General features: G+C 41.5%; 1 non-coding gene across 1 annotated transcript; it reads right to left on the reverse strand.

Moving 5' to 3' along the window:
* Nucleotides 1-10,957: 10,957 nt before the first annotated feature.
* On the reverse strand, nucleotides 10,958-11,149 carry LOC116979456. The gene has a single exon (XR_004413734.1). It is a non-coding gene; the product is annotated as a U2 spliceosomal RNA (small nuclear RNA).
* Between the last annotated feature and the right edge of the window lie 395 nt (nucleotides 11,150-11,544).

Consider the following 11,544-nt stretch of genomic DNA (forward strand, 5'->3'; position numbering starts at 1 on the left):
ACCAAGATAAGATCAGAAGTTGATGGTTATCAAAAAAGGACACAAAGTAATGGAGTAACTCAACAGCTCAGGCAGCATCTCTGGAGAACATGGATAGGTGACGTTTCAGGTCAGGACCCTTCCTCAGATCGATAGGTGATGTTTCGAATCAGGACCTTGCCTCAGACTGACAGGTCATGTTTTGGGTCGGGACCTTTCTTCAGACTGACAGGTGATGTTTTGTGTCAGAACCCTTCTTCAGAGTAGCTGGATATCAGGCCACACATGGAAGTGCTGGGAGGGATAAATAAAGGAAAATGATACTAACAGAGGGCAATATTCCATAAGCTCACTGAAATATCCAATCACCTAAACAAACTGTTCAATAAAACAAATTAAAACGCACCAAATATCCTCCTAATTGGAAGTTTAATTTGACATCTAATTCACTTTCATATCTTCAGTATTAAAAAAGTTATGGCCATTTTCATACTCGGAAATTAGCATCTTGTTCCCTATTGCATTTACATTGACTTAACACAAAAGCTGTGATCGAGGACAGTCAAAAGCCCATAACTTTCTTAAAAATTAAGAAAACTGAAAGAAATTTTCAGTTATTATAGATTGAAGCATTCTGAAACAAATATGAAACAATCTTACTTGGATGACCTGAAATTAAAGCATATAATTAGTTAGTTACCTAATTGTAGCTAATTACAAAATTCAATTACTAGATCTAAACATCTATCTATTTCTTAAGAGAAGGTTAACATTTTTAAATAGCCTAAGTGTCCAAATAACATTCACAAGAATTCACAATATAACATGATTTTTAAATCTCATTGTCATGAATTTATGCCAAATGGAAGGAATTTAATGTTTAATTCCCGTAAATTAATGGGCTTTTAAATCATCTTGCGAGTGGGAATTTGTGGAACGCAATCAATTGGAATGTTGCGGTTGCTGTGAATTTGAACCCAATATCGGCAGGAAAAACACTGCCGGTTTGTATGGGGCCAAAATCACATTTTTGCTAAGGAAATTTTGATTAATGTCATCCTAAGAAGCAAGTTTGTATGTAAAATGGACGACTTACTCCGTGTTTTGTCCCCTACGTGAGATCCTTCCCATTGTAGGCATTGAGGGCGTTAGAAGTCGTTTTTTTATTTTACTCCAGCGATTAAATTGTCCCGCGATTTTTTTTAAAAACTTCCGAGGACGGAAGTCGGAACGATTTTTCAGCTCAGCAGGCCGAGGAAATCCATCTCGGACAGGCAGGAGAAAACGGCATTTTAATCCCGCCCCCCCTCCCTCAAAGGCGCCAAAGTCGCACACACGGCCAGTGGCAGAACTGCAGCGCCGCTGAAGGTAAGTATTGTAACATCACTACAGTTACTATCTTTTAGCCTTTGAGTTAGGATCCCATTTAATTGTCATTAATTAGACAGGGCACATTTAGTTTAATTTGGTTTTCAGTTTTAGTTTAAAGACAATTTAGTGATTAGTTTTGAACGGCATAGTGGCACAGCGGTAGAGTTGCTGTCTTAGTGCCAGAGACCTGGGTTCAAACCTGACTACAGGTCTTATGGTCTTATACAGGTGCTGTCTGTACTGAGTTTATACGCTCTCCGTGTAACTGTATGGGTTTTCTCTGGGAACTCCAGTTTCCTTCCACACTCAAAAGACATAGAGATTTGTAGGCTAATTGGCTTCTGTAATTTGTAAATTGTCGATGGGCACGTTTCTATGCTGTATCACTAAAGTCTAAAGTTTAAAGTAAAGCCCACAACACAGGACAAGCGGGTGTAGGAATTGTAGGGAATGTAAGTGTGTTTTCTGGTTGTCCCACACAACCTCTATCGCAAATAGAATCAGTAATTCAGTACATTTCTGTAGTAATTTCAGCTGACTCAATCCCGAGAGGTCCCTGTTAAAAAAATAATGAGAATAGCAACAAACCCATTCATCATAATTGGAGGGAAACTATTCAAGAGAAATGTTGAACCACAATGTGTTTCCTTGATCATTTAAACATATTATTATGCCATTTCTATCTACAATAGTTGGGTAATGATTAAATATATATTTTTATTTGTTGACTGTTGTGGACATTTCTCAACGGTTTGGAAATGAATGTGAAACAAGTACAATTGCTTTGTCTTTTGATGCTATTTATTAGAGTCAGTGAGTCATACAGCACTGAAAAAAGACCTTTTGCCAAAATTCGTCCATTCCGACCAATGTACGGTAGCTCATCTAAGCCAGTCCCATTTCCTCATGCTTGGCCCGCCTCCCTCCAATTCATGTACTTGTCCAAATGTCCATTAAATGGTGCTATAGTACCTGTCTCAACTACCTCTGGCAGCTCGTTCCAGCTCGTTCTCACGTTAAACCTATGCCCCCTAGTATTTAATCTGCCTGTCCTGACAAAAAGACTATGGATTCACCCAATCTCTTCCCATCACAATCTTATACAGATCACTCCTCAGCCTCCTGCGCTCCAAAGAAAAAAGTTCAAGCCAACCCAACCTCTTCCTGTAGCTCAGACCCGCACTGCCAGGGATAGCGGTGGAGGTAGATATGATAGTGGCATTTGAGAGGGTTTCGGATAGGCACATGGATGTGCAGAAAACAGAGGGATATGAGGGATATGGATCATGTACAGGCCAAGGAAATCAATTTAACTTGGCATAATGGTTAGCACAGAAATTGTGGGCCGAAGGGCCAGTTTCTATGCCGTGCTGTACGGTTCTATGTTCTATGGTCTATGTTCTATGTTCTTTGTTCTATGTTCCACAATGGCTGTTTTACTTGGGAAGAATGCTTGGGTCCCTGGATGGTGGGACAGTGTTAGAATGTGGTATTCAATCAAGCTTAGAAAACCAAACAAATCCTCCAAGACAAACTAAAAGAACTGCAGAAGGCAGCTAAATGTCTAGAGAATACTGCTGAAAATTGGCTTTCCAATCCGTACTTCTCCAAATATCCCGTGATGTCTTTAATGTTAAGAAATTACCTGTTTCCTTCTTAAATATACTTTATAACATTGTCCTTTGCCTTCAGTAGTACAGACTTCTCAAGGTGCACAGACTCTAAGTGAAGTAATTTCATCAATTTGAGCTCTAAATGCCATATCCCATATCAAGAGACCATGTTCCCTGGTTCTGGAATATCTGTCCATTATGACATCTTCCCTGCATCTCAATTGTCAAGTCCTGTCAAAATATCACAGGTTTTCATGATTTTGTTTCATTCTACTTAACTTCAATAAACTAAGGCTTAATCAACCCAATCGCAGCTTCTACACCACCCCTGCTCCGCCAGACAAAAACCCTTCATTGAAGTTAATGCTATTGTGTTTTGGAAGTCAGGTACAATTCTCTTCATTTCTTCTCTACTTTTTCTAATTGGTTTTAAAGCGGGTCTCATTACGGACCCATTTGTCAAAGGAAGCCGTTTCTCTCCAGTTCCTCAGCCAAACCTTCTTCAATGGGAGATTATGTCACTGCCGTCCTGCTTAGTTTCACTGTTTGTGTCCACTTGTTATCATCTTCTCTACATGGCTGCTACCGTGCATTCTGTAGATAAGACGGCAATCAAACAGGACGCTTGTTCGTGGAGAGTACAGGGTTTTTCGATTGTTGAAACGAGGAACTGCAGACGCAGATTTACACAAAGGACACAAAGTGCTGGAGTAACTCTGCGGGTCAGTCAGGCATCTCTTGAGAACATTTATTGTTTCCGGTAGGGACCCTTCTTCAGACCTGAAACATTACCTATCCATGTCCTTCAGTGATGCTGCCTGACCCACCGAGTTGCTCCAGTACTTTGCGTCCTTTAATGATAACCATCAACTTCTGATCCTTCTTTGTGAAGAATCATGGGATGTTTTCCCAATGTTAAAGACACTTTGTCAAAATTTGTCACATAATGGAGATTTCAGGAAGTCTGTTTGTTTCTCCCTTTGGCAGTCTATAAAAATCCACCTCTCTGGACAAGCTTCTGGGTAGTGTTATGCATATTAACATGGTATAATTGTAAATTGTCTCCAGTGTGTGTAGGATAGTGTAAATGTGCGCAGATCGCAGGTTGGCCCGGATTCGGTGGGCCGAAGGGCCTGTTTCCACGCTGTATGTCTAAACTAAACTAAACTGAAATTAACCAGCATCTGCGATTCCTCGTTTCTACATTTAGTAGAAACAATAGTTGTGATAAGACATTCTTTGACATTAGACCTCTTCCCGCAAGAGCGAATGGGGTTTTTGAAGGTGGGCTATCTGGCACACTCACAGGGGCTGTAGTGGTGTTCATTAGCAGTGTGACTCTTCTCTTTTTGGAGAGCTGGGTTATACACAGGGGAACAAAACCCTTGTCCAAAAATACCTCATTCATCAAACACAGAAGGCTATGCCGAGCAGCAACGAAGGATCTTTTCATTTCCGCAAGGTCACGCATTGAGGGAATTTGCAAGAGCACTTATTCTCCATGTGATATTTGTTAAACTGATTCACTTCTTGCTTCAAACCAGAGAGAGAATAATGTTCCCTACGGACTTATTCATTCCTGTGAACTCAGGATTTCCAACGCAAAGCCAACCCAAAGGAAAGTTTTATTGAAACTCACAAAATACTGATTCTCACCAAGGTGACCCATGTGAACGCATGGGAGGTATTAGTGGTAAATGGGAATCGAGGGACTCAGATTGGACGAGAAAGCTTCTCGATGGGATTCACCTAAAGGTATGACACCTCTGACAACAATAACAAATCCGCTAGACTTTCTACTGTGGAGTACTTGCATTTACCTATTAGGAGGTTGTGGGCTCAAGTTTTATTCCAGAGACTGGCACACTAGATCATAGCTTGGTGTATGTAGAAAAAAGGAACTGCAGATGCTAGTTGATACACAATCTCAGCAGGTCTCAACCCGAAACATCACCTCTCCATGTAGTTTAGAGTTTAGAGATGCACCGTGGAAGCAGGCCCTTCTGCCTACCGTGTCAATGCTGACCAGGCCTCCTCCATTGTCAGAGTGAGGCTAAATGAAAATTAGAGGAACAGTATCTCATATTTCGCTTGAGCAGCTTACAACCCAGTGGTTTGAAATTGATTTCTCCAACTTCAAGTAACCCCTGCATTCGCCCTCTCTCCATCCCTCCCCCACTCCAGTCGCACCAGCTTATCTTTCTCACCCAACAAACAGCTAACAATGGCCTGTTTCCCTTATCATCGTTACTCTTTGGCATATCTTTCATTAATTGTTCTATATCTCTCTATATCATCGTCTATATCTCTCGTTTCCCCTTTCCATGAATTTCCGTCTGAAGAAGGGCCTCGACCTGAAACGTCACCCATTCTATCACCCGTGCACTAGTTCAATCCCCTCAGAAGAGGGGAAGCAACACCTGGTTCAGGGTTGTGTTATTTTATCTCCCGCTCAGTAGAGGGGATTACATAAGTAACTGCGACTATGTGGATGTTATCAAGGAATTCGAATCCCCTGAACTTATAGGGGATCTGATGCAGTTAATCATAGGCTTCACATAGTCACTTACGTGACTTCGATATAAAATAGAAAGATTAAATGAGAACTTACCGTTTAAAGTTTGATGTTTATTTGATGAGGTTGAAGTGAGGGACTACGTGCCCACCACTCCCAACCCTGAATCTCATAAAGATCATTCGGTAAGTTGAGGGTTATTAATCTTTCTATAGTTTAAGTTTGTGCAAATGGTCTGTGGTTTCAGACGGTTGCTCTGAAGGTTGACGCGCATGCGGGCTGGCAGGCTCTTCACATAGTCCCTCACTTCAACTTCTCATAAAATAAAGATCAAACTCGTTTAATCTTTCTATTTTATGTCAACGTAATAGAGTTAAACAGCAGAGATACAGGCCCTTCAGCCCAACTTGGCCATGCTGACCAAATTGTTTAATTGAGCTAGTCCCACTTGTCTCCACCTGGCCCACATCTCTCTAAACTTTACTTACCTACGTACCTATCCAAATATCTTTTTAATATTGTAATTGTACTTACCTCAACCATGTCCTCTGACAGGTCATTCTATATACCCATTACTCTTTGTGTGAAAAGTTGTCCCTCAGGTTCCTCTTAAATTTTACCCCTCTCACTTTAAAACTATACCCTCTAGTTTTACTCACCCATCTTTTGGAAAAAAAATTGATTATTCGTCTTATCTATGCCCCACATTATTTTCAATCACAATCACAATAATACTTTATTAGCCAAGTATGTTTTGCAACATATGAGGAATTTCAAGTCAAGTTAGTCATATAAATAAAAAGCAACGGAACACACAGAACACATTTTAGCATAAACATCCACCACAGTGACTCCTCTACATTCCTCACTGTGATGGAAAGTAAAAAAAAGTCTCCGGGTCGGGGCTGGTCGAACCTCTGCATCGTTGGAGCTCCGGACATCCACGGTCTCTTCCGAGACTGTGAACTCCTGATGGTAAGTCCGCAGGCCACGGTTGAAGCGATCCCAGGCAAGGGATCAGCTCCGGTGATAAGTCCAAGCTCCGTGGTGGGGCTCAAGGTCAGACCGAGGAGGCCTCCAGCTCCATCTATGGTAGGCCGCAGAGCGACCTGAGATGCGACCCAGAAAATAAACGCATCTCCGGCAAGGTAATAAACTGAAAAATAGTTTCCCCCTCCCCCCACCTCCTCCCCCCACATAAAACAAATCAGAGAACATTTACACACATTTTTAACACATACACCCCTGGTACAATATTTAATTTTATATCAAGTTAAACCAGGGAAGAAACAGTGGTTCAGCAGTAGAGTTGCTGCCTTACAGCGCCAGAGACCTGGGTACAATCCCGACTACAGGTACACTCTGTACAGAGTTTGATGTTCTCCCTGTGACTCTGTGTGCTTTCTCCAAGTGCTCCAGATTCTTCCCACATCATGTCTATGCACCTCATACCATATTCCATTTTATACCAAAGCAGAGGTGTCAGAGGTTATGGGGAGAAGGCAGGAAAATGGGGTTAGGAGGGAGAGATAGATTGAATAGGGGAGTAGACTTGATGGGCCGAATGGCCTAATTCTACTCCTATCACTTATGATCTTATGATCACATTCCCAACATGTGCAGGTTTGTAGGTTAATTGGCTTCGGCAAAATATTAAATTGTCCCGAGCTTGCAGGACATTGCTAGTGTACGGGGTGATCATTGGTCGGTGTGGACTTGGTGGGCCGAATGGCCTGTTTCTGCACTGTATCTCTTAGGTTTAAAGTCTAAAAGACCCAGCCTATCCAGCCTGTCCTTACAACCTAAAATCTTCATAAATCCTCTTTAAACCTTCTCCAGTTTAATGATATCCTCGCTATGGCAGGGCGAGCAGAATTGTGCCCCAAATGTGCCATTACTGACGTCTTGTACAGGTGACGCATGTCGCCACAGCTCCTGTGCTCAATAACCTGATCGATGGATGTAAGCATGCCAAACACCTACTTCATTACCTTGTATCACCACTTTCATGGAACAATGTACTTGTATCCATAGGGCTCTTTCTCCATTCTACAATACTCTCCAGGGCCTTCCCATTTACTGTGTAACTCCTGCTCCGGTTTGTCCTACCAAAATGCAATAACTCTCAACTTGATTAATTTACTGAAAACAAAAATCATGAAGAAGAAAGAATTGCAAGAAAGATCATATTAAGATAAAGAAGGAGATTTAAATCATGAAGCAGGTTTGAAGCGATCAGTGCTGGCAATGTGGGAGGACGGTTGTAAAAAAATCATAGCTTTAGGGCATTGATTGTAACTATGCTACATACATGTTAATATTTTCAGATCAATACAATTGATTCGAGGGAAGATAAATTGGGATCATTATATTGATTTGAAAGTGTGCCCTTCGTGAGAGATAGTTTTTCAATTCTTCACTGAAGAGGTACAATGAAGGAATAGAATATTTCTATAATGAAACGTTTAATTTCTTGCACCATAAAAGATATTACTGATTAACACCAGATACAGGGAAACATCAAATAACTGTTCCTTTTCAACAAAGTGGCACAGCTGATAGAGCAGGTGCCTCATAGTGCCAGAGACCCGGGTTTGATCATGACTATAGGTGCAGTCTATATGGAATTTGCATTTTCTCTTTGTGGCCTTCTGTCTCAGCTACCTCCTATTGCAGCTCTGATCCATCTTTCCTCCTCAACCGCATTGACCTCAGTAAATTGCATCTCGTGTGTAGGGAGTGGATGAGTAGATGAGTGGATGAGTGGATGATTGGAATAACATGGAACTAGGATGAATTACCATGTAATTGTACGACCCTAAATTCAACATTCACTCCTGTTCTTATCTGACAACGTCAGAAGATTCATGAGTAGAGAGATGGAATAATGGAGGCAAGAACTGTGATGAACAGGTCCATCAGTGAAAACATTGTTCATCTGGAATGTGCCAGGTTCTCAGATCGGCCTCCTGACGACAAGAAAACATGGCAAAACCCAACAGACTTCCACAAGAACTCTGTAAAGTGGTGAGAGCTCATTAAATCCTCAGTTCTGTCTCTGAGCCTCTTGTCAACAGTGAAAAGTCCTTGGATTTATGTCACTTTGCGAAATTGTACATCTTCCTTGCCTAGTTTCCCTGTATACACGCAAAGATGGGTCAGAACAATGGGAATGTTGGAAAGGGCAGTTTAATAGTAAGATTAAATGAGAACTTACCAGTTTGAAGTTTGATCTGTATTTTATGAGGAGTTACGATGAGGGATTACGTGAAGAACCCGCTCAGTGCGCAGGCGCGGCATACTTCCAAGCAGCGGTGTGGAATCACAGATAGACACAGTTATTTGAAGTAAACATAGTAAAGATAAGGAGACATCAATTTATTAGTTTGATCCATATAATGAGGGTGGGAGCGGAGGGCACGTAATCCCTCATCGTAACTCCTCATAAAATACAGATCAAACTTCAAACTGGTAAGTTCTCGTTTAATCTTACTATTTTACTTCGGAGTCACGTGAGTGACTACGTGAAGACTTCAAAGCTCTGTGATTTCAAACCGTGTAACAGTTCATACTTCACTCGCTGCCGAAGTCATTCGAGGGAGGAAGTATGTTATCGTAATCAACCATGAATCTGTTTGTAAAAACAATAATGGTGTTATTAACAACAACAAGACCAATTGCTCCCCCGGGCTTAAATTATATATTTTTTGCAGATTCTTTTTCTGCAAACGATACAGGTTCTGTCAGTGGTTTGTTATAAAAGTTTGGAACGTATACTCCCTAGACCACCCTGCAGTAGCCAGGATGTGGTCCATAGGCTCGTCCATCCTCTTAGTTACTGACGTGGAAGCTGTTCTGGTGGAATAAGATTTTATACACGTTAGTATTTACTCCAGCAACTCCCAGTACCTGCTTGAGCCACTAGAGATAGTTTAGCTCGTCACCCGACCATGAGGTTTCCTGTGGCTGACCCATAAGGCTTTTTCCTCTCCCTCGGTATTCCTTATTGTGTCGATCTCTAAGTGGGTCATGACACATAAAACGTGGTTCAGGTGGGTATGCCCGGAATTTCATGACTGGACCTGATGTTCCTGGTCTGTTCTGTTTGGCCAACCCTTGAATGGGCATGTGACACTATCTGATGTTATAACCATGTTGTCCCATCGCAGTAGATGGGAGAGCTGGCTCTTTGTGTTGATGTAAGGCCACCAGCATGTCCATCTTCAGGGTAGGCTGTTCCAGGGTGAGTGACCTGGCTGGTGATCATCCCCTAAGGTATGTCAGGATTTCACTGACATCCCAATTTGGGTGTACCTATTTCTGGGGAATGGATTGATATACCTCTCCTGTATCTGATCACCAGTGAGCGGTACCCAAGTTGAGTAGGCTAACAGAACATGTCCTTCATTGTGGTGAAGACCTGCCAGGAGCTCCAGTACAGTTTTTTGTTATAGTTGAATGTGTAATTCCTGTTTTGGAAACAGTGTACCATTTCTTGATGCTCCTCAGGTATGTTCCCTAGGATATGCGACGGAATGCTGTCATCAGGTTGATAGTGCTCCTGATCCAAGCACAGCAATGGTCTTCGCAATTCTGCAATTCTTTTAATGACCATGTCGAGGATCACTGGGAACCATGCTTGTGGACTTGGTCCACTGTAATTTGCGTAGTACCCGACTGATGAAGCCGTAGTACCTATTGAAGAGGTAGAAGGAAAGGAAAACATAGAGATTAGGTTCCCCCCACCCCTCAATACGCGGGAATGTCTCCATTGCCGCTGCCTTGAGATTGGTTTCATGTGACGTAAGTTAGTACGTGGTGATTTAATTGGATATGAGGAATCGATATCTGGTGTCCATATTGCTTAGTGATTTCAGCAAATATTTTTGGTTTAAATGTATGTTTACAGTATTTAGCTCACCTGATAGGTGAATTACTGATGGTCAAACATGTTTGACGACATACGGTTTCCAATTGTTAATAAATTGTCCCCTAATATCGATGTTCTCCGCCCAAGTGGTTTGGTATATGCCACCACTGATGTTGTTATCTTATAAACGAACATGCAAATTTGGTGGATTACTGAGCAAATGCTTCACTAGAATTAAGTAAGTTAATATATAACATGTTTAAGTCAATTCATATTGGCATTAAGTATTACAAGCTCAGTAACACATCAGGACACATAAGATGTTACTCAAAACAGGTGGAAGTGTACAACCATAATCCTTCCTGCCGATAAATTCCATGATAACACTACAGATTAATCCATTTGCCCCCATATTACAGGTATGGAGATAGTTTTGAACACTAGTATCTCAGCTCATAGGAAAGGTACAAAGTTCAGTAGCTGGTAATGCTGCTATATCCCAATTACTTTGCCACGTAGTTGATTGGTGGTTAATGCACCATGACTGATAGTCTTAATGAATACCAGATAACAACGTTGTGGATGGTCAACGTAAATATCTGGATATATATTTTGTGCACCGTTCCCAGAGGCACTGCAATACTGGGTCGATGCGTGGAGTGGACGGAGCAAGCCCCTATTCCATCTCCCTGTTCCAAAATTCAATTTAATATATGGTCCCTAGATAAGGGACGTATCAGATTATTAAACTGATAAGAACAGATACTACACTTGATCTTAGCCAAAAGGCCGAGAAGCGATGCAGCTAAAGCTGTATCCAAGGATAGTTTGTCGTTAATATATAGACATGCCATGACGGAATGTTTCTAAGTGTCAGGGCTAGTTGATTCTGGATAACTTTGACTTAAATGCCGCAACGCTCATCATGGTTACTCCATCCAGGTAATTGCGGTATATCCGAAACTTATATGAGAAGGTACTGAATAGTGTGCATCTTCAAGGTCGATGTCTACCATAAAGTATCCTTGGATCCATGGTAGTAGTTACAAATCCCATGAATGGGTATACCCGGTGAAATACTCAAGTGGTTTATCAACGATGGTGCGACATTCACCATCGTGGGAGGGTAGACCACTTGGGGTGCTTGCTGAATTGGTGGCAAGATATTAATTCTATTCCCCTTGTATTTATTTTTT

This window comes from Amblyraja radiata, chromosome 12 (genome assembly GCF_010909765.2).
Source record: "Amblyraja radiata isolate CabotCenter1 chromosome 12, sAmbRad1.1.pri, whole genome shotgun sequence".
In the NCBI taxonomy this organism is placed as follows: domain Eukaryota; kingdom Metazoa; phylum Chordata; class Chondrichthyes; order Rajiformes; family Rajidae; genus Amblyraja; species Amblyraja radiata.